At 34.7% G+C, this 24,493-nt stretch overlaps 1 pseudogene; it reads right to left on the reverse strand.

The window, feature by feature from the left end:
• Positions 1–22,276: 22,276 nt before the first annotated feature.
• LOC149187488 (galactomannan galactosyltransferase 1 pseudogene) lies at positions 22,277–23,325 on the reverse strand (annotated as a pseudogene).
• Positions 23,326–24,493: the final 1,168 nt, after the last annotated feature.

The following is a 24,493-nucleotide window of genomic DNA, read 5'->3' on the forward strand; positions in this document are numbered from 1 at the left end:
CACATATAAGTGTATGAGTATTAACCTACCTATATCAAGGTAACTGAGGGAAGAATATGTTTCTCTTCTTCAATAAATCTAATAAATATGATATGTTAATGAAATGGAATCACAGAATATACTGACCTAACAAAATTTCCAAATTCATCAATTAAAAATTCCTAATCCCAATTATTAAGGCAATGCTGGAATCATAAGAATTATATAATGAATGTTGCAAACAAAGCAACTACGATTACCGATCCAGAAGCATGTTATTCTTCAAAAAGTGCCTTGTAATACAATGAAAATGCATAAATTGGGCAAAAGTAGTTGTTTTCTACAGTCATTGAAGCACAAGAATTCACCCATGAATACATGCAACTCAACAAAACTTATTATGCTCACTTGCACAAAATACTACAAAAATAGTCATTGTAAAATTGTTTCCAAAAACTTCCTTTCTTTTACGCAAGATTTAGATAATAAAAGTAAAAACAATCCTATTCTCTATTCACACTTCAACAAATTATTAAATGATTTTCACGTTCATACCAAAAACTTGCAGACATAGGAAGCTACATCTATCAAATAGTCTATTCATAAATTTCGAGTACATAAAAAATATGGTAAGTAATACTTTACTCTAACAATTTATATACACAAAATCTACAACCATTCATGCATTTTGACAAATACTTTTCAAACATGCAATCTACAACCATTGAGGCATTTTGACAAACACTTTTCAAGCAAGCAATCTACAACCATTGAGGAATTTTTCCAAACACTTGGCAACAATGAATTTGAGATTATTCTTCAACCTATTCAACTTAGAGAATTCAAAATTTGAAACATCAAATGTTGGAATCTTAAAAAAGGGACTAAACAATCTTAGTTTTTCATCAAAAACTCGAAAAAGAAACGCATATAATTAACAACAACAATCTTTAAAATCACCCATATTCTCAATATGGGTTCTGCAAAGTAATTTTTTGGAATAAGATGGGGGTATAAATGGAAAAATGGCATAGAAACCCCCTGATGTTGAGCGGAAACGCAACAGAAATTTCCAGAGATGTGATTTATTAAAATAGCAACAAAAAAACATTTCTATTATCTCATTTATCACTTGTGTCAAACACTTCGTTGCAAACCTCATCTATAGCTGTACATGGAGAAAAAGAACTCAAATTTATGATAATATGGTATTTTACTCAACTCATGGCAACCTTCTATGCACAAAAATTCATTATAAAAAGAACTTAAAACTTTGGCAACACATTATTGTTTTAATCCCCCTGCATGTACATTCTCAACTACAAGTGCCATTCATTATTGGCTAGCTCATAACTAACTCTGTAAATATCTCATAAACATTTACAAGTAGCAATTTCCAATGAATTTTTAAGTTCTACAACACTTTTAAATTAATAATAAACTAGAATTTTAAGAATGCTTATGAACATACCTAGTAGTGTATTTATACAATTCCAAAAATATGGAAATATGCTCCAAGTCCAATGAGATTATGTTCTGGCTCCAGTATCCTTACCAACTCATTGTGAACAATCCGGTTTTTCTCTGAACCATATCCAAGAATAAATTCTCCCTCTGGAACCCCCGAGCTGTATAAGCTCGCAAGTAGTACCAAAATATAGTAGTAGAGAGATATACAAGGCAAACCGAGGAAGATAAATTTCACTTCCTCTCAATACCACTCATGGAAAACTCTACTAGGTAGAACTACTTAGTAATTTAGTTTAGGAATTCTAATTTTATTTCAAAAACATTTGGCTACTCTCCAAGACTCTCCCTCTCACAATCCTCTTCAAGTCTCTCCAAATCTTGGTATTACAATGCACCTCCTCCCAAGTGATAATACATGAGACATATATATAGGAGGAGCAAAAAATTATTGTCATAAAGGAGGAGTAATATGCATGCCTTGTATTCCATTTATAGGAGTGTAGCCCATGCCATTAAGGAGAGGTATGCATGCCTTAGTTAAGGAGAGTGTAAATTATGCATTAAAGAGAGCGTAACAGGAATATTTTATGACATGTATCTAATGAGTATAAGAGGAATATGCCATTCTTTGATGAGTGCATAAAAGAGAGTGTAATGTATTATTAAAAGAGAGAGATATTTACATAGAGGCATGATAGTCATCAAGGAGAGAGGAGATGAAGGTGACTTGTAATTAATTTTTAATAATAATATCATAGTCTCATAAAAGATAATAATAATATTAATAATATTGAGGATTAAGTCGAGATTGAACTATTAGGATTGATTAATGATAACTAAAGTGATTTTCCTTCAAATTTACTTGATTACCCATTGATTGAAGGTGATTTACTATTTTTGGAAAGTCATACTTGAGATGCTAGACACAACTTTCTATTTTTAGAAAGTCAGCCCATAATTGTCAAAAATGGGATTTTATTAAGGAAATTCATCTCTGAGCCATCCATGAGTGGTATTTTTCTTCCGGAGAATAGGGATATGACATCCCTATTGCATACATCTCCATGCCTTAGTAGATTGAGGACTTTGCGTCCTGATCTACTCTGAAGATCTAAAAATCCACACCTTGATATTTTTAGATATTCAGGACTCCACGCCCTAAAAATTTTATTATAGATCCAAGACTCCACATCTTTATCTTTCATGGATTTAGGACTCCGCACCCTAATTTCCATGGCTTCTCATATACTTTGATTTGAAACTCCACACTTCACCTTAAGGTACCGATTATGAGCTCATACCCATCTGATGGTTCATTGATAAGGCCTTGGTCCAAGACAAGTACACATCACAATCTCATAGATCAAAGGAATCAATTGAATTTCATAATTAACTTATTCATATTTTACAAAAGATTGTGCATGACTTCCATAGTCATTTTAGTTATGGCGAAATGACTTCCGCGGTCATTTATAATTTGAACATCCTTCTTTGAAAATAACCACATCCCCTGTCACATCTTGCTCAATACCATATTAAATATATATATAATCATAAATGTTATGTATCATGACTTCCACAATCATTTATAATTTGAGCATCCTTTTTTGGTAATAACTATGTCCCTTCCCACATCTTTTTCAATACAAGATTAAGCATATATAATCATAAAAATCATGTATCATGAGTTCCACAGTAATTTCTAATTTGAGCATCCTTGTTTGCAAATAAACAGGTCCCCTACCACATCCTGCTTAGTACAAGATTATGCATATATAATGATACAAATCATATATAATCCATAAATCATAATTAACCATATGTTCCACATAACCATGATAATCCATGGATCCATGTGTTTCAATCATAGATCATCATCCATGTCATAAACTTAAGTCCAAACTAGGATACCAAAGAGAAAACATCAATAATATGCACTTAACCAAAATTAGTATCATAAGCACGTAGCAACCGTGTGACCTAAACCAAGTCTATAACATACAAGAATATACATAAGTCTAACATGCATAATTATTATATCGCTGCTTCAAAATCACCCTCTCCAAGTGTCATCAAAGCTATCTCACCAAGAAGGGACACTACATTAATAAACTTCAAATATTCAAAGTTACCCCTTAGATAAGGCAATGAGCAGTGCACCTGGAAAAATAAATAAACCCTATGTCAAAGCCAAAAGATGAACACATTGGCGACGCCTTGTAGATTTCAAGCATCCACGAATGGTAAGAATCATTACTTGAGAAAACCGTGTGCACAAGGGAAAAAATTGAGTTAGAATAATATCAATAGATGACCAAAGAAAAATGAAAAAACAAATAGATAGGGTTTGAGGGTTAATTGGCTGACTATAAATAAAGTTGATACACACCCAGAATCAACTCCACTTGAACCTAAAATAACATATTAGTAATTTATAAGGAATTAGACCAAATTTGGACTAAAGGAGTGAGGGAAAATAGGGATTCTAGCTCACTTACAGAATTTCGGGCTAGAACCCTTGAACTAGAAAACCCCTTACCAGCATCATGCTTCTTGGCATGATACCGAGTGGCTGGAGTCTACATGGAGTAATACTGATAACAAGAATAAAGCCGTTAACCCATGCATGATAAGGTTGGGTAGTCGATCTTTCCCCAACTGCTCAACCTTACAAATGCCTGGAAAATCCTCAAGGAAAACTAGGTGGTTACACATTGAAACCATAGGAGCAGATGAGCCATCGGATTTAAACCCTAACAAATTGATGATGTAGCTTTTCCACCGATCCAATTAATCGAACTCTAGAAGGATCGGTCTTGTTGTGACAATTGACCTTAGTGCACAACCAAGAAGGCATTAATTAATATGCATTTAAAAAATGATAATATGTGATATGAATATCAAAATCAAACATTAACCAATATCATTATTAATAAAAATAATGCTCTTAACAATGTACCAAGTGATGTATTATATGATTGAAAATAGAATATTCAAGCTTCTAATGTGTAGCATAGATAAGTAGGTAAGGTGTACATATATATATCTATATATATATATATCTATATATATATATATATATATATATATATATATATATATATATATATATATATATATATATATATATTGTAAGGTGCGAAAGCATGTTACAGGTGGTATCAAAGTTATGTTCCAACACTGTGACCTGAATGGGAAATTGTAGTGATAATAAGTGTGTTGATGTGCATAGAAGGGAGAACATAGTTGGACGTTTACCCCACCGAGGCCAACGATGGAATCTGGTTCCATACCAATTACTAATGTAAATACATAGATGTGGGTGCAACTAAGTGAAGAGCGGAAGAATCCTACAACTATGCTGCTAGAAACTGTCCAACAACTGAACGCTGAGATGGTTCAATTGAGAATTGATAACGAAATATTAATGCATGATTAGGAACGAATCCTAAAGTGTCTTTCTAATAAGAAAAACCATAGGAATTCTATGACCATCCTTGACAGTGGAGCCAAGGATGAAGAACATTAACAAAGAAATAATAATATCCTGGATGGAAGTCACACTCAAAGAATTGAGGGAGATAGAGATGATAATGTGGAATATTTTGGTAATGTTTTGGATCATAGGAGAATGAAGAAGTAGAAAATTGAACTGCAGGGGGAATTTAGGAAATCAAGCCCCCAACCTTTGATGGAGAAGTTTGAGAATTTGTAGCAGCCTGGATGATTAACATGAACAAACACTTTTAAATATATGAATATGAAAATAAAATCAAAGCCAGGTTTACCATTTTCCAGCTTCAAGTAAAGGCCACCATATGGTGGGAAGAAGTAAAAATTGTGCACGGTATCAAGGAACAGGTGGTGACTTGGGACAAGTTTAAGAAACATTTTAAAACTAAATATATGATTGAATGTTTCTATGATGAAAAGGTCAAGGAGTTTCATGACCTAAAGTTGGGACATATGACTATGGACGAATTTGTGACCAAGTTTACATCCCTTTTGCGATATATCCCATATATACAGGAAGAAAATTCCAAGTTTCAAAACTTTATTAGTAGCCTACTTACATTCGTGAAGGGGAGATTAGAATTTTACAATCCCAAGATGATGGATGAGGAAACCCAGAAGGTTCGAATTTTATACCAACAAGAAAAACAGAGGGGTAAAGGTAGCAAGACCTGGCCAAGTAAAAAGGGAAGACATTCTTTCATAGGACTAAAAGTGTAAAATTCATTAATGTTAAGGTTTTATATAGGGGACAACAGATTAGACATGCTAGGAGAAATTAGTAGAGAACTAGAGCCCAAGGTGACCTTAGGGAAATCAAAGCATCAAGAAAACCATAATCCAGAAAAGCTCCAAAACCTCCCTCGTAGTGTTGGTGGGGAACCCCATTACTACAAAAAATACCCCCATCACACCAGAACATAACCATCTTCCAACTTATAAGAGGCTTCTACAATCGGTGAAGTAGCAAGGAGTATGCCCAAAATTAATGTTGTCCTAGAAGATCATTAGGGGGATTACCAACCTACCATGATAGAACTGGAAGGTAATCTATTTAACCAAACTGTGTATATTTTAGTAGATCCAGGGGAAAGTTAAGTTATGTAAGCCCTAACATAGTTGAAAAATTCCATTTACAAATACATAAATTTAAGAGTGCCTCATTGGTACAACTAGCTACTGGGGCCAAAAGAAAGGTAACATAAAAATTTATAGATTGTTCGTTTGAGATAGGAAAGCAACAAATTAAAGATAATTAAATATATTTCCACTGAAATATTATGATATGTTGATTGGAATGGATTTGTTGGAGGGACACTGGTCTTTGGTAAATTGCAAAGAAAATTCTATTAGTTACCTTACTGAAGATGGCTCTAGGCAAGAAATTCAAGGAGTTAAAAAACCAGTAAAACTATGCCCCATTACAACCTCCCAGTTAGGAAAATGTGTGAGGAAAGACTACTTGATATATGTTGGACAAGTTGGATATTCTAATACCATCGAAAATACTGTTACCTTAGAAAACATACCAGTAATCCAAGATTTTGTAGATTTCTTTCCTGAGAATATACGAGGACTACCTACAAAATGGATATTGAATTCGCTATAGAATTAGTCCCTAGAGCAGTTCCAAAGTTAAAGAATCCATACTACATGAGCATACCAAAGTTAACAGAGCTCAAAATGCAGTTAAAAGAACTGCTAGACAAAGGGTACATATGCCCAAGTGTATCACCTTAGGGAGCCCCCATGTTGTTTGTAAGGAAGAAGGATGGAACCCTAAGACTTTGCATTGACTATAGACAACTAAATAAATTAGCTATTGAGAATAAATACCCATAAACTCAAATTGATGACCAGTTTGATCAAGTTAAAGGTTCTAAGTTTTTTTCTAAGATTGATCTATAATTAGGTTATCATCAAATCAAAGTAAAGGAAAAAGACATTTGTAAGACAACATTTAGAACCCAGTTTGGAAATTATGAGTCTAGTGTCCTACCTTTTGGACTAACTAGTGCACCAACAATGTTCACGAGTTTAAGGCATGGTGTCTTCCACTCATATCTGGTCAATTTTGTCTTAATATTTATAGATGATATTCTAGTTTATTCCAAAAATTTAGAAGAACACAAAGAACATTTGCGGATAGTGTTACAAGTTTTGGGATAACATCAGTTGTATGCTAAATTTATCAAGTGTGATTTTTAAAAGGATCAAATCCAATATCTAGGGTGTGTCATTTTAGCCAAAGGTATAATTGCTAACCTTGAGAAAATTAGAACCATTATGGAGTGGCCTGTACCTAAAAATGTCGTAGATATATGGTCCTTCATGGGTCTAGTAGGGTATTACCATCATTTTATTGAAGGGTTTTCTCAGGTTTCTTATCCTATTATCTCATTGCAAAAGAAAGGGAGAGTCTTTAAATGGAAATATTCTTTCCATAAAAGTTTCGAACAACCAAAATAATTATTAACCACTACCCTAGTGTTGAAGATAGCTGACCCAAAAAAATAATTTGTTGTATACACTGATTCCTTCTAGGTAGGGGTAGGGGGAGTGTTGATGCAAGAGGGGAAAGTGATAGAATATGAATCTCAAAATATAAAGAGACATGAGAACAGATATTCCGCTTATGACTTGGAATTAATTACGATGGTGCATGCATTGAAATTTTCGAGGAATTATTTGTTGGGCAAAAAGTTTTTGCTAATGACAGATCATTACAACTTAAAAAGTTATTTCAAACAACCTAACTTGAATGCCTTCCAAGCAAGGTGGAATTGAGAAGTCATTACACTTGACTTTATAAGGAGGTATTCTGTCTGCATGGCCTACCCAGGGTAGTTATCTTAGATAGAGATGTAAAATTTACTTCTGCATTTTGGAAGGCTCTATTTACTAGATTGGGAACACAAGTATAGTTTAGTACTGCATACCATCCAAAAGAAGGTGGGAAGATAGAGCAAGTCAATCAAGTAGTGGAAGATATGTTAATAATGTATGTCATGCAATAACCCACCAAGTGAGAAGAATATTTACACTTGGTTGAATGCACCTATAATAATAGCTACCACGAGTCCTTAAAAATGAGCTTGTTTGAGGTATTATATGGAATAAGGCATAGAACACCTTCTAACTGGAATAACTTGGAAGATAGAATAATGTTGGGGCTAGATATGTTAGCTGAAATGGAGAAACTTATAAAGAAAATATGACAAAACTTAAAAGCTACCTAGGATAGGCAAACGACTTATGCAGAAAAGAAAATAAGTTATCAATATTTAATGTTGGGGACCATGTGTATGTACGAGTTAAACCAAAAAGAGCACTTTAAGATGGGATGATTATCCAAATCTTTCCCCTAGATTTTGTTGCCCTTTCCAAATACTGGAAAGAATTGGACCGATGGCATATCGATTATCTCTATCCACTCATGTAAGAATAAATAATGTTTTTCATGTATCATTATTTAAAGTATATTTATATGATCATAGAAATTTTATTAATTGGTAGGACATACAGGTAAAAAAAAAGAGAAGAAATGCAATTTTTTGTTTCTCTTAAAAGAATGATAGGTGGTTGCATGACAAAACTATTTGTAAAGTGTGTCCTATGACAAGTCAAATTGGATGGAGAATTCCTGGTAGAGCCTCAACGTATTCTTGACTAGAGAGAAATAATGCTACGAAGGAGAGCCATCACCTAGGTTAAAGTGCAATGGAGGAACTTTAGCCTAGTGGAGGCCACCTCAGAAGATGAAAACTTAATGTAGGAAGCTTATCTTGGCTTATATGAGGGACCAAGTAACATTGAGGATGGTGTGACTCTCCAGGGGGAAGATGTAACACCCTCAGTTAATGTCATTATCTGGTCAGTCATTTACATTTACTTTGTTGTTTAAAGAATTAAGAATATATATAGGTTGTATTGGAAAAATCCTAATGATAATGTTGGTTGATTAAAGTTACTGTTGAGTTTATTTTTATACACATCATAATAACGACTGATCTTGGAATTCACTAAGGGAAAAACCAAAGATAGAAATTTTTACCATACAATTAAGAATCAATTACTTTTTCTTCCTCTAACATAAAATAAGGTCTCAAAAAAAAGAAGCCAAGCAAAGAAATCGAGGAAGGAAGCTGGAGGCATAAGGAAGAAGCAAGTAATATTGCAAAAACCCTAACAGGGTACTGTGTGGGAAGCCATGACACTTCCATGAGGTCTTCTTGAGTTGGTCGAGATCCAGTGGAAGATAAAAAATTCTGTAAATTATAGGTTGGACCTAGGGGGTTTGTTGCGCGAGGATTAACCCTATTAGGATTATTGATTAAGACCGCTATGGTATTAAGTTCTCAAGGGAGAGAAAATAACATAATTTCCTTTCCCAAGGTTGGGTGGTGTGGTTGTCCTATGATTTCCCATAAAACTCAACATATCAGATAAGTATTACATTTCATAATAGTGATGGAATTTATAGTATGGTTAAAAATTATGAATATTTATTTTGGTGGAAAAGTAATATCTAAAGCATAAAATTGTTTTCTATATCTTAGTGACGAGGAAAGTAATTCAAGCTATGAATTTTTTCTTTTAGAAAAGTAGAATTGAAAGCATGAGTTATGTTTCTTTTTTTTTACCTCTTAGATACGAAAGAAGAACTTCAAGGTTATTTTTATTTTCTCAGTGAAAGGATAATTATAGGAAGCATAAATGTTGTGCTTTCCTCCTAAGAAAACAAAGAAAACATATTATGTGTTTTAATACTTTGGAAAGGATGGGAATCAAAGCTGAACAATGTAGTTCATTTCTTCTGGCAAAGAATGTTATGGAAACAAAAGGGCTATAAATGTAGCAACCATAATTTTTGTGGGAACAGAGAAAACTATATGTGACCATAATTTTTGTGGGAACAGAGAAAACTATACATGACCAGTAAGGGTCCATAAAAATGAAAAAAAATCCAAGAAGTAGCTAACTGCTAAAATAAATGCGAAAATGTACATAGGAATGCGATTCATTAACAGAACTAGTTAACTTCCATGTGAGAGAAATTGAAATCATCACGAGTTGCACAATACAGGTTAATGCCCCGGAGAAGCCGAAATTAAGCAGCCACTGGGAACAATCCTGAAACTGGTGGACTAGAGATAGTCAATAAACACTACTGGATTCTACCCAATTGGAATAATTGTAATCACAAAAAAAAAAAAATAATTGAGTACTACTAAATTATTTAGGCATTCTTCTAGAAATTAACTAAAAAAAGATATGAACAGACACAACCCAATTCTATCATGCTGGAAAGGTAAATGACAAAGATGAAATATATATAAGAGAACAATGTAGTGTATGCATGACCAAACATAAACTTCTTCCAAAAAATTCTTTTGAAGGAATAAGCGGATAAAATTTAAAGGTATAAACCATAACTTTGGGTGATAACCATCAACAAATATTTATGAATTCTGAAAAAAAATACATTACATGGTGTCTTAACAAAGAGTAGGAAAAATGAGTCTTGTATAACCCTTCTGGTAGTGAGACCAAATTGTGATATCATTAAAAAAAACACCTAAACTGAAGCCCCAAATTCTAAAAGAAGAGTACAAGATTCTTATAATCCACAACTAACAAATTTAGGATCAAACCCCCATTTCTAAGGCTAAGACTCCCATAATATCCTTGGGAGGATTTTTCTTTATAACATAGGGTAGTTATTGCTCAATGCAACCCCTCAGCAAGGAGGGTTAATAAATTGCAAATCTGCAATGTTACCCCTTAGATAAGGCAACGAGTAGTGCACCTGGAAAAAGAAATAAACCCTATGCAGAGCCAAAAGCTCAACACATTGTCGAGGCCTTGTAGATTTCAAGCATCCACAAATAGTAAGAAGCATTACCTGAGCAAGACTTGGTGATAAGGGAAAAAAATTGAGTTAGAATAATCTCAACTTATGACCAAAGAAAAAAAATAGATAGGTTTTGGGGGTTAGCTGGTTAACTATAAATAAAGTCAGTACACACCCAAAATCGACTCTGCTTGAACCTAAAATAACATATTAGTAAATTACAAGGAATTAGACAAAAATTGCACCAAAGGAGTGAGGGAAACTAGGGTTTCTAGCTCGCTTACCGATTGAATTCGGGCTAGAACCCTCAAACTGGAAAACCCCTTTCTAGCATTGTGCTTGTTGGCATGATATCGTGTGGCCGAAGTCTACAGGGACTGATACTGATAACAAGAAGGAAGCCGTGAAGCCATGCATGAGAAGGTTGGGTAGCATATATTTCCCAAATCGTGCAACCTTCCAAATGCCTCACAAACTCTCGAGGAAAACTAGGTGGTTACACATTGAAACCCTAGGAGTCAGATGAACCATCAAATTTAGACCCGATCAAATCGAGGTACAGCTTTGACCACTGGTCCAATCAATCAAACTCTAGAAGGATCGCTCTCGCTGTGACAGCTAGGCCTAGTGCACATACGAGAAAGTGTTAATTAATAGTCGTTCTTAGAATTTGCCACTGATGAAAAACATATAAGGTTAAAAATTTATAATATGTGATATGAATATCAAAATCAAAATAAACATAATACTCTTAAAAATGTAATAAGTAATATGTTATATGACTAAAAACAAAATGTCAAGCATCTCATATATAAGAAAGATAAATTAAATAAATATATATATATATATATATATATATATATATATCTATATCTATATATATATATATATATATATATATATAGATATATATACATAGATATATGTCAGTCATATTTATTATTTAACACATATTTTGACAAATTTATAAGTATAAATTTTTAAAATTATAGCTTTAATCTCTATATATTTATTAAGAAGTGATCACTTTTTGATATTAAAATTCTTAAATTATACTTTCAACTTCTAATTATTTATTTAAATTAAAATCACTTTTTAGTGTTTAATTGGCCTATGAACTTAATGTGCCTGTAATCGTTTAAGAGATCATCTTCACTATATGCAAACTAAAAAGTTAACGTATCAAGATACAGAAAAAACAAAATCTATGCAGTTATAAAACTAAAATTTTATTCTTGCTTAAAAAAATAGGTTTTCAGGTTTTAAAAACTTAAATATTGATAATTTTTGCTTTTGCAATTTCAAATATTAAATTCACTAAAATATAAAATCTTTTATACGGTTCCAGCGATAGTTTTTATAGTCTTTATGTCGGCATTGTTGGCGATCAGATGCACAGCTAATTAAACAAAAATACACAGCAGATAAATCAAGCACATAAAGACACAGGAATTAACGTGGTTCACCCAACCAATCTGGGCTACGTCCACACAACATAGGCATCGGCAATCTTATTAATCAAACAGGAGATTACATAATTCAATCCTCACAAACTCTCACCCTCATACCAAACAATCCGAATGGTTGCCTGTTTTATAGCAAAGGGAATCTAACAACTTCATTAACTCACTTTCATCAAATATAGGAGGCATTAATCATCTCCCAACAACCTGGAGCTAATCTAGGAACTGATTCCTATTGTTGTCATCTACTGAGATTTTGCCTATCTTATGCAAAACAGAAAATCTCAACAATCTCCACCTTGACAACAATTAGCCTGATGCCCTGTTATTATTATTTTATCTTTTCTGCAAGCCAAGAGAAGCCAAACACCAACGTAGCTTCTCTAACAAAACTGGTTTCGTGAACATGTCTGCACAATTGTCCTTTGTATGCACCTTTTCAAGAGAGACTCCCCTTTCAGTGATAACCTGTCTTACAAAATGATATTTAATTGGAATATGCTTTGATTTACTATGATAGGCCGGATTCTTAGCCAAATGTATTGCACTTTGACTATCACAAAGTAACCTGATGTTGTCCTGTAACCTACCAAACTCACCAAGCAAACCTTTCAACCAAACCGCCTCTTTGCAAGCATGTGAAGCAGCAATGTATTCTGCTTCAGTAGTGGATAAAGCGACAATGTTCTGTAGCTTTGACATCCAACTTATAGCTCCACCTGCAAGAGTAAAGACATACCCTGAAGTTGACCTTCTCTTATCCAAATCACCTGCAAAATCGGAATCAACAAATCCGCAAACAAATTCACTACTCTTATTGTAAGTGATACAATAACTACTTGTGCCTCTCAGATACCGAAGCACCCATTTCACTGCTGACCAGTGTTCTTTACCCGGATTTGCCATATACCTGCTGACAACCCCAACTGCATGTGAAATATCTGGTCGCGTACACACCATCGCATACATTAAACACCCTACTACATTAGCATATGGAATTCGAGACATAAATTCCTTTTCTTCATCTGAATTAGGACATAAACTCGAAGAAAGCTTGAAATGGGAAGCAAAAGGGACTGACACAGGCTTCACGTTATTCATACCAAATCTCAAAAGTATTTTCTCAATATACTTTTGTTGTGATAGCCATAGCTTACCATTGCTCCTGTCTCTGAAAATCTCCATGCCCAAAATCTGTCTTGCTGCTCCTAGATCTTTCATATCAAATGTCCTTGCCATCTGAGCCTTCAACCTGTTGATTTCTTCTATGCTTTTGCTTGCTAAAAGCATATCGTCAACATACAATAATAAGATAATGAATATGCCATTTTTCAATTGTTTAAAATAAACACAATGATCATATTCACTTCTAACATATTTCTGACTCAACATGAAAGAATCAAACTTCTTATACCATTCCCGAGGCGACTGCTTCAGGCCATATAATGACTTCTTGAGCCTGCAGACAAATTTCTCATTGTGATGCTGAACAAACCCTTCCGGTTGTTCCATATATATTTCCTCATCTAAGTCTCCATGTAGAAATGCAGTCTTAACATCTAATTGCTGCAACTCTAAATCAAGCAAAGCCACTAATGCTAACACAATTCTAATTGAAACAATTTTAACCACTGGTGAAAAAATCTCATGAAAGTCAATACCGGCTTTCTGAGAAAACCCTTTTGCAACCAATCGTGCTTTGTACCTGTCTTCCGTATCATTCACACCCCGTTTCAGCTTGAAAACCCATTTACACCCCACAGTTTTCCTGCCTTTCGGAAGCTCAACCAGATCCCATGTGCCGTTTTTACTCAAGGCCATCATTTCGTCCTTCATGGCTGCTTTCCACTTGTCACTATTCGAACCTTCTATTGCTTCCTGATAGCACAGAGGTTCATCATCATTAGCAGTAAATGCAACTGAAGTAACATAATCATCATACCTTCTCGGTGGCCGTTTGATTCTTGTCGACCTCCTTAATGATGTTTCTGGTGCTTCCTCGATTGGATGACTACCATCTATAGGAACTTCTTGACGATCAGTATCTGAGACCTGTTCATGATCTAGACCTGCACCCTGTTCATGATCTGATTCTGAAACCTGTTCATGGCTAGTATCTGAACTATGGTCATCATGACTATCATTAGAAATGCTATCAAACTGAATGTGCTGAAAATTAGATACATCATCTTGTTTCAATCTACTATTTACATCTAACTATACAAGAGAGGATTCATTAAACTTTACATCTCTATTGATGATGATTTTGCGGGTAGTAGGATCCCACAATCTGTATCCCTTTGTTCCAACACCATACCCAACAAAGATATACCTTTTCGACTTTGGATCTAATTTAGTTCGCTGATGTTTAGGCACTAGAGCATATGCATCACAACCAAACACTCTGAGTTTAGAATAATCACAAGGGTGTCCTTTCCATACCTCTTGTGGAATCTTGCAGCCTATCGCCGTTGATGGAGATCGGTTTATCACATAACAAGCTGTTGCCATTGCTTCCGTCCACAACTCCTTTTGCAACCCTGCGTTACTCAGCATACTCCTTGCTCTCTCTAGAAGAGTTATGTTCATGTGTTCAGCAACTCCATTCTGATGAGTATAAACCGTGGTCTTATGTCTCTCGATCCCTGTATCCTTGCAATAGCTGTCAAACTCCTTGAAAGTAAACTCACCACCATTGTCAGTTCTTAAACATTTTATTGTTCTACCAGTGTTGTTTTCTACCAATGCTCTAAACTGCTTGAAAACTGAAAAAACATCAGACTTTATTTTCAACATGTAGACCCACATCTTCCTAGAAAGTCATCAATAAATGATACAAAATAAGACGAACCACCATATGAGGTTGTAGGGGCTGGTCCCCAAACATCTGAATGGATATAATCAAGTATGCCTTTACTAGTATGTTTGCCTGTTTTAAACTTTTGTTTACTTTGTTTTCCAAACAAACAATGCTTACAGAAATCTAACTTTCCAAACTTTAGATTTGGAAGTAACTTGCGATCAGCCAAAATTTTTAACCCTCTTTCACTCATATGCCCCAATCTTTGATGCCATAAGTGAATGGAACTACTGTCATGCTCAGATACCGTAGACACATAATCTGACCCTGTACTTCCTTCTAACTGAAATAGATTTCCTACCCTCTTAGCTTTCATAACTAGTAAAATACCTTTGTAAATTTTCATTACTCCACCTTGAATTACAGTTTTATATCCATTTGAATCAAGTGCTCCTAATGAAATCAAATTTTTTCTTAAATCTGGTACATGGCTCACATCAGTTAATATTTTTGTTGTCCTATCAAACATTTGCAGTTGTATACTCCCAATTCCCACAATATTACATGTTACATCATTACCCATGTACAAAACTCCATCATTAATTGATTTATATTCCTTAAACCATTCTTTATGGATACACATGTGGTTTGATGCACCGGAATCTAACAACCAATGTTGACCATGATTTGACATATTAACTGATAATACTTCATCACTCATACCTGAACCTGATGCCGAACCTGTATCTGTCGTATTTGCCTCCTTCTTCTCTGTCGAAGAATCTGCTTTTGAAGTTTGTTGCTGTCGCTTCCAGCAGTCCTTCTTTAAATGCCCTGATTTGCCACGAAACCAGCACTTTATCTTACTCTTCTTCCCTTTCGACTTTGAACGTGAATCGCTTGGCCTCCTGGAGTGTCTTTCTTTCGAACGACCTCTAACCATCATAGCTTCTGATGTAGAGGTTTCAGAATGTGACCTTCTCCTTGTTTCTTCTGATAATAAAGATGCAACTACATCATCAAACTCAATAGTTACTGATGAACTAAGACTTATAGAAGTAACAAAATGATCCCATGATTCGGGCAACGAGCACAATAAAGTAATAGCTTTATCCTCGGATTGAATATTTACTTCTATACTTTGTAATTGCACAAGAAGAGTATTAAAAGCATTTAAATGATCAGCAATCGATGTACCTTCCTTCATTCGCAAACTGTACAACTGTCGCTTCAGGAGAATCCTATTGGTTAAGGATTTGGTCATGTACAGTTTCTCCAGTTTCATCCACAAACCAGCAGCTGTTGTCTCCAACACGATATTAAACAGGACATCATCAACTAGACACAGTCGAATAGCACTTATCGCTCTTTCATCCATCTCGGCCCACTCATTATCTGTGATGTTGTAAGGTTGTTTGGATTTGCCCAACAACGCCTTTGCCACACCATGTTGGACAAGCAAATCGTACATTTTCACCTTCCAGATCTCGAAATTATTTTTGCCATTAAACTTCTCAATTTCAAACCGGGCACTCTGAGTTTTCGCCATCTTGTATCAACCAAAAAAACACAATAATCTCCAAAAAACCAACTTTAAATAAATGAAGTTTGTGTTCAAAAAAAAAAAAGATGCCTTTGCCTTTAAAAAACAAACAAATATCTGCCTTTTGTACTTCACATACAAATTTCTGCCATATGCACTTATATGCCTTTGTTTTGTTTTAAAAAAAAAAAATTCTGCTGTTGTACAATAATGGCGACAAGCATGTGAACAGTGGCGTGGAAATACTCTGCACTTGCTGCGTTAATATATATGCATTGCCATAAAATTTAATGACATTATCATTGTCATGACAATGTTCAACCATAAGTCATATACCTTCACCCCACCATATGCGTTCACCCACTTTAATCTTAATCCACCATGTAACATATGTGTATATCCCATGTAACATATTAATCCACCATGTAACGTAAGTGTATAACCCATGTAACATATTAATCCACCATGTAACGTAAGTGTATAATATATGTTTATATCTCAAACATCACAGCAAGGGAGATCGATCGATTCTATGCTTCTGCCCAATAAACGTGGAAGATTTGATTTATAGTTACTGCGATATAAAAAAAAATAGTGGCTACCTTTTAAAAAGAGATCGATGTGAGACGCGCGGCCAAGGGAGAGCTCTGGAATTACTTCTCAAACAGACAACCTGGTAACTGTGTTATACATCCCCAGCAGGCCCATTTGTATTTGTCAGTTATCACACGCAATACCCCCGGAACTCCACGCAGCACCAGCGCTCCACGCAGCAGCGCTCCAATACACCACGCACTCAATCCTCCACGCACAACAATCAATCGAATACCAAAGCAATTAATTGAATACCCAACGTATCAACAGCAGTGCGCACCAGCACTGTTTCAGATCATAAAATCCTCTACGCAGCAATGTACAGGCACCAGCAAACTTAGCAATCAGCAACGCTGGTTATACCTCCACGCAGGCGGACAGAAGTTCAACACAGCCAGCGCTCAACTGCGCTCCACCTTCAGTCTGGTCCAGCTGCCCCACGCCTCCAACTGCTCTGATACCACTTGTTGGAGATCAGATGCACAGCTAATTAAACAAAAATACACAGCAAATAAATCAAGCACATAAAGACACAGGAATTAACGTGGTTCACCCAACAAATCTGGGCTACGTCCACACAACATAGGCATCAGCAATCTTATTAATCAAACAGGAGATTACATAATTCAATCCTCACAAACTCTCACCCTCATACCAAACAATCCGAATGGTTGCCTGTTTTATAGCAAAGGGAATCTAACAACTTCATTAACTCACTTTCATCAAATATAGGAGGCATTAATCATCTCCCAACAACCTGGAGCTAATCTAGGAACTGATTCCTATTGTTGTCATCTACTGAGATTTTGCCTATCTTATGCAAAACAGAAAATCTCAACAGGCATGATACTGTATCATGCATGTTACTCAAAATCCAAAAGAAAATCTTAAAATATTTTCCATTCCAATAAAGTATCACCCATATAGCACGGTTTTAAGCCACATTAAAGAATAGAATTAATAATTAAATTAATTAAAATAACTGAATCTAACTCAACCTACGTAGGCATCCATTTATTTAACAAAGTATGAATATATAATGGGGGAATAATGATGCACGGTATATAACTAACTTACTCCAACTCACACGTTGATAAGATTTAGAGTATATAATTGTTGTTTATTGTACAACTAGGGAGAGGTGTATAATTGTTGTTTATTGTACAACTAGGGAGAGGTGTATAATTGTTTATACTAGGGTTATTTTTAAAATATAAATAATTAGCATTTGCACTAGATGCTATAAAGGAAACGCCGTAAGTATTTCCAATGACATTTGTATATTTGTTAGGAATTTACACAAGTTTGTGCCAAAGCAGTTTCCAAGGCTTATGACAACTGTTTTGTATCTTACTAACACACTTGGATTTCAATTCATAAAAATCTAACTTCTTGATTTGAGATAATCATCAAAACTTAGTTGGTTTGCATGGAATCTAGTCTTCAACAAATACAAATATTGGTAGATAAGTGGGCATATGACCTATCCTTGTTAATGGGAGGATACTCAAATATACAACCATGTTCATTGTGACCCTTATGGATCTTTCTTTTGTTTTCTTCTGTGTATATAATCGATACTCTCATGGAGTATTTTGAATTGTATTGAGTAAACATTTTAAGGTGCACTTATTTCAAGACTTGGGAGATTATGGGGAGTTTTGAACTCGATATGGTCATCATTAGGCCCTCTCTACATGTTCTCCTCTGTGACAACTTTGTCAATCAATTGAAACAAGGCAAAATAGATTGCAAGCCAGAAACATCTTTAATCCTATCTTGTAGTCCGAAATACGTTATAGAATGTGTTCCCATTTACCATTCATTTATCTCAATATTTAAATTACACATCATGATTTATCAAATCGAAAATCATTCTGAACAATGCAAGCTATAAAATTCATCCCATTCATATGTAGTACATAACAAAATCACCTATGGAGGCAAGATAATTACAACCACTGATGCCACATCCTATTCTTCAAGACCTATTTTTCGTGTACAGGAAGTGGATCATTAATCCAGATAATTAAACCCTGTCTGAGGCACCTTACTGAACATATATCATATCTATAGTGGGCACACTGCGCTAGCGTCCAACTTCTGACTATGGGACATCTTATTGTATCACATTCAAACATTACTTCTTTGTTTGAATTACAATAATATATACCCATGATATGTATCTCTATACTACAGAATCCAGATAAAGGTGTCGATCAAGATATATCGTGGTGTTTGGAGCTTTGTGAGACTCTAGAACACTTGGGCCCTTGCTCTATTTTGGTTGTTATCTCAGAAGTCATGTTTCCCACATATCGAAAAATAGAAATTAGGCAAAAGTTGATAACAAGCATTGAGGACCCAAGCATGCTCTTCATCTGAATTTATGGATAACTAGTACCTGTATTCTTTCAGATGTTTCCTTAGATCAATTTTTCGCTGGGTGCCCTCCTCTACATCCCGACGAGTTATTTGTGATTCAATTGTCGTTGTGTTTAGTGAAGGCTACCTGATTAACCAAAGGTAAGACGAATATCAAAGTCATCCATATGAGAAGAAAATTTTAGGAAACAAAAAGGCACTTCAGTAATCATTGAAGGACTACAAAATATCTACCATCAACGAAAGACAGGGCAAGTTTTTGCAACTCAACCAAATGCCCACAAATCTCAGTTTCAGGACTGTTATTCTCAAATGGAAGCTCCGTTTAGGGACCATGTAAAGAGAAGGCAGTGTAAAAGTTTACGAGAAATCTATATCGGTATCTTTCATCTCCCTTGATGATCTTCAGGTCTTCTCTAAATGAGTATGATCTTTGAGATCCTCTACCATAAAGTGTGCTTGAGCCTTTACTAGAACTAATGCCATGATCTAATGTTTCTCTGCTAGTAGAGATGCCATTGTATAACCTTCTGAGTTTGCTGGTCTCTTTTAACCCTTTGGATGGAGGTTTCATGGAATTATTTTTGGGTTGTTGCTTCTTTAAAGACTTGATCTTTCTGGGGATGCATTTGGTTCAAGTTCCACCACTTTCCTCTTGATTTGATCTCTCACATAAATATGACTTTGATATTTTGTAGACAAAAAAAAATCTTCAAAACTCCATAGCTATTAATAATAGTTTGGAGAGGCCTTTGTACCCTTCTCATTTCTTCCTTTAAGCCATTTGATAGTAACTTCATTTGTGTTTATGCAAATCACCTAAATTTAATGACTCGCTCAATGTTTATTAATTTTCCTTGAAAGGTATTTGGAACCTAAACAAAGTAATACATGTGATTTTGGAAGCTTTATGGTTGGCAAACCAAATTGGCCAATTGGACTTCCTACTTCTATTAATTTTTTCAGCTAGAATGCATGCTTGATAATCAACGCTTTGTTTATCCCTCAGCATCTGTGTTAGTTACAGAACGATGGTCTGAGTATTATGAAATATATGATAAAATAAATTGCACTGAATAATGAATTTGGTTTTACAGGGTGATTAAATACTCATTCTATCCATAATAAAATGGGCCTCAGTTAAAATCTTAGCAAATGACTCATACAGAGGACTCTGAGTCCCCATCACAGCCCACCTCTCCATGAAATCCATGGACCATTCACAGTTTCGCATAAGAAAAACCCCTGCATTGATTCCCAACCAACTCCTTTTCTTATAAACATTTTGCTCCCATCCATGGACTATTAAATTGTAGTCCTTGTACTTTTCCAATGGGTGCTCAAATTCCCTGTCCATGATCACAACATTTGAGTCCATCTGCCATATCCACTCAGCTTCAGGGCGAGCCACCATGGTTGCCCTAATCAAAGAAATTTTGGCCCAGAACATGAACATTTTCTGATTAAGGAGGATTTGGTTTTACAGGGCGATTAAATACTCATTCTATCCATAATAAACTGGGCCTCTCTCTAGTATATTTATGGAGTTATTTATGCTAAATAGTAGCTAAAATCTAATCTAAAATGAATATATGCCATCCTTTACTACTATCAAGAGGAATTTTATGAATCGAAATGAATTGAACTATAAATCTATTAATCGAATTGAATTGGACTAACAACTACAGATTGATGCTGAGGCCTCCGAAATCCATAAATCCTGAGCACCTGATCATCTGCAAAATCCAAAGATCTCTCCATACCATTCCAACAATCTTATGCCTTGTATATGGGGTTATGGTTCCCATTGCAGGGTTGACACCCAGTGAAGTCACAAATGGCCTCCTCTCTAAAAGCGCAGCCCAAATTTCCTTCAAATAATGCTCTTGCTTCTCTGCATACAATCTGGCACTTTTCTCAGCATATTTACGCCTCAGCTCTGGATGTTTGGCATCCATGGCATCATATATATTACTTACATTCTCAAAATTCCCAATAATGTCCAACCAATAAAACTGAAAAAAATAGTCATTCTCAATATAAATCATGCTGGTCCATTTCTTCTTCTCTTTGATCATAAGATAAATAAGTGCAGACTAGTCATCAGATTTAGTTAGAGCTCTGTCAGGGAGCAAATCAGTTAAAATCTTAGCAAAGGAATCATACAGAGGATTCTGAGGCCCCATCACGGCCCACCTCTCCATGAAATCCATGGACCATTCACAGTTTCGCATAAGAAAAACCCCTGCGTTGATGTCCAACCAACTCCTTTTCTTATAAACATTTTGCTCCCATCCATGGACTATTAAATTATAGTCCTTGTACTTGTCCAATGGGTGCTCAAATTCCATGTCTGTGATCACAACATCGGAGTCCATCCACCATGGCTGCCCTAATCAAAGGAATTTTGGCCAAGAACGTGAACATTTTCTGATTAATGAGGATTTGGTTTTACAGGGCAATTATATACTCATTCTATCCATAATAAAATGGGCCTCTCTCTAGTATCTTTATGGAGTTATTTGTGCTAAAAAGTAGCTAAAATCTAATCTAAAATGAATAGATGCCATAGTTTACTACTACAGAGAGGAATTTTATGAATTGAAATGAATTGGACTATAAATCTATTAAACGAATTGAATCGGACTAACAACTACAGATTAATGTTGAGGTCTCTAAAATCCATAAATCCTGAGCACCTTATCAACTGCAAAATCTAGAGATCTCTCCATACCATTCCAACAATCTTCTATGGGGTTATGGTTCCCATTGTAGGGCTGACACCCAGTGAAGTGAGTCACAAATGGCCTCCTCTCTAAAAGCCCAGCCCAAATTTCCTTCAAATAATGCTCTCGCTTCTCTGCATACAGTCTGACACTTTTCTCAGCATATCTGTGCCTCAACTTTGGATGTTTGGCATCCATGGCATCATATATCTTACTTACATTCTCAAAATTCCCGATAATGTCCAACCAATAATACTGAAAAAATAGCCATTCTCAATATAAATCATGCTGGTCCATTTCTTCTACTCTTTGATCATAAGATAAATAAGTGCAGACTGGTCATCAGATTTAGTTAGAGCTTTGTGAGGCAGCACATTAGTTAAAATCTTAGCAAAGGAATCATACAGAGGACTCTGAGGGCACATCACAGCCCACCTCTCCATGAAATCCATGGACCATTCACAGTTTCGCATAAGAAAAACCCCTGCATTGATTCCCAACTAGCTCCTTTTCTTATAAACATTTTTCTCCCATCCATGGACTATTAAATTGTAGTCCTTGTACTTGTCCAATGGGTGCTCAAATTCCATGTCTGTGCTCACAACATCTGAGTCCATCCACCATATCCACTCAGCTTTAGGGTGAGCCACCATGGCTGCCCTAATCAAAGGAATTTTGGCCCAGAACGTGAACATTTTCCGATTAAGGAGGATTGTGTTGTAAAACATGTCCAAGCCATGGATTCTGAAGTAATCCTGCTTGTTCTTGAAGCACCTTAGAAGCAAATGATCCCCAATTGGGTTCTTGCAGGGATAAGGCTGTGAGCCTGTCAATACCAAGATATGAGGCCTCCCTCCTTCTGTATAGTTCTTTATACGAGGATGGCCCTGCAACCATTTTTGTCTCTTGAGGTCCCAGTTTTTTACAGTGCTCCCCACAATGTAACTAAAGTCAGAATCAGCATAGAAATTATCAGAACTTTCCTCCCACTCATCCATTGACCGATACAAGGATTCCTCTTCTTTCTCATTCATTTCATGTTCATTACTCTGAAACCCCACGCAAAAGCTACCCCGCGTGAAAGCTACTCTGGTGGCTCAGGAAAATAAGAGAACCTAGGTCGCACTGTTGAAGGGAGGAGCGAAACAGAGGGCAACTACGGTTCAACCCCCAACCCCTCCACTTCGCTAACCCTGGAATAACTAGTGACATATATTAAGTTTTGAGGGTTCGCTGCAACTGCTATTTTTTAGTTATAACTATTTTTTTTATTAACAGTGTCAAATAGTTTAATTGTCTAACATCAGATCGGATGGATCATAGTAAGACAGGTAAGACACGAAGGGAATTGATTTCAGAGGGAATGCCTTACGACGTAAAAATTATGTTTTAAATTGAAAAATAATATTGGTTATAATAAAAAATAAATAAATATGTGGTAATAAAAAAATGTGTTTATAAAATTTTTAAATTTTATATTTTCTAAAAATATTTTAATAAGAAATTTAAATAAATTATTTAAAAATTTACATTAATTAATTTCATATATATTTATATAGAGAGAAAAATTATAAAATAAAATATTTTTATGTTATATATAAAAATATTTAATGTGGGTTATCGATAAAATGTTTTAATACGAATTAATATTGACATATATTTAAAAATACATTAATAATAAAAAATCATTTTAATTTAGATGTATATGTTATGTAAAATATTTTAATGTCAATTATGTATATATTATATATCATTTTAAATTTTTTTATGTATATAATTAAAACAGTTATTTGGTCTCATATATTTTTTATTTAACAATTAAAAATACAATTTAAATAGTGAAATTTTCACTTAAAAAAATTTATACGTAAATAAAATTGATTTTTTAAACTTATATTAGATCCATACTTAAAATAAATCTGTGCAAATTATATTTTATATTTAAAATCTATTTTAGTATTTACCAATTATTTTGGTTTATCTTTTTTAAGTAAATAACATATAAAATACGATAAAAGGATATAAACCTTGCCCTACACGGCAAATAAAAAAATGAAAATCATGTAATTAATTTAACAATGTAATTAAAAAAAATGAAAATCGTATATAAAAAAATATAATATTATTGTGCATTGTCTTTTATCCATAACGAGGACGTGGCCATTC

This window comes from Pinus tabuliformis, chromosome 3_1, assembly GCF_031772625.1.
Source record: "Pinus tabuliformis cultivar Carrire ecotype Pingquan chromosome 3_1, CPIR1, whole genome shotgun sequence".
Taxonomy (NCBI): Eukaryota; Viridiplantae; Streptophyta; class Pinopsida; order Pinales; family Pinaceae; genus Pinus; species Pinus tabuliformis.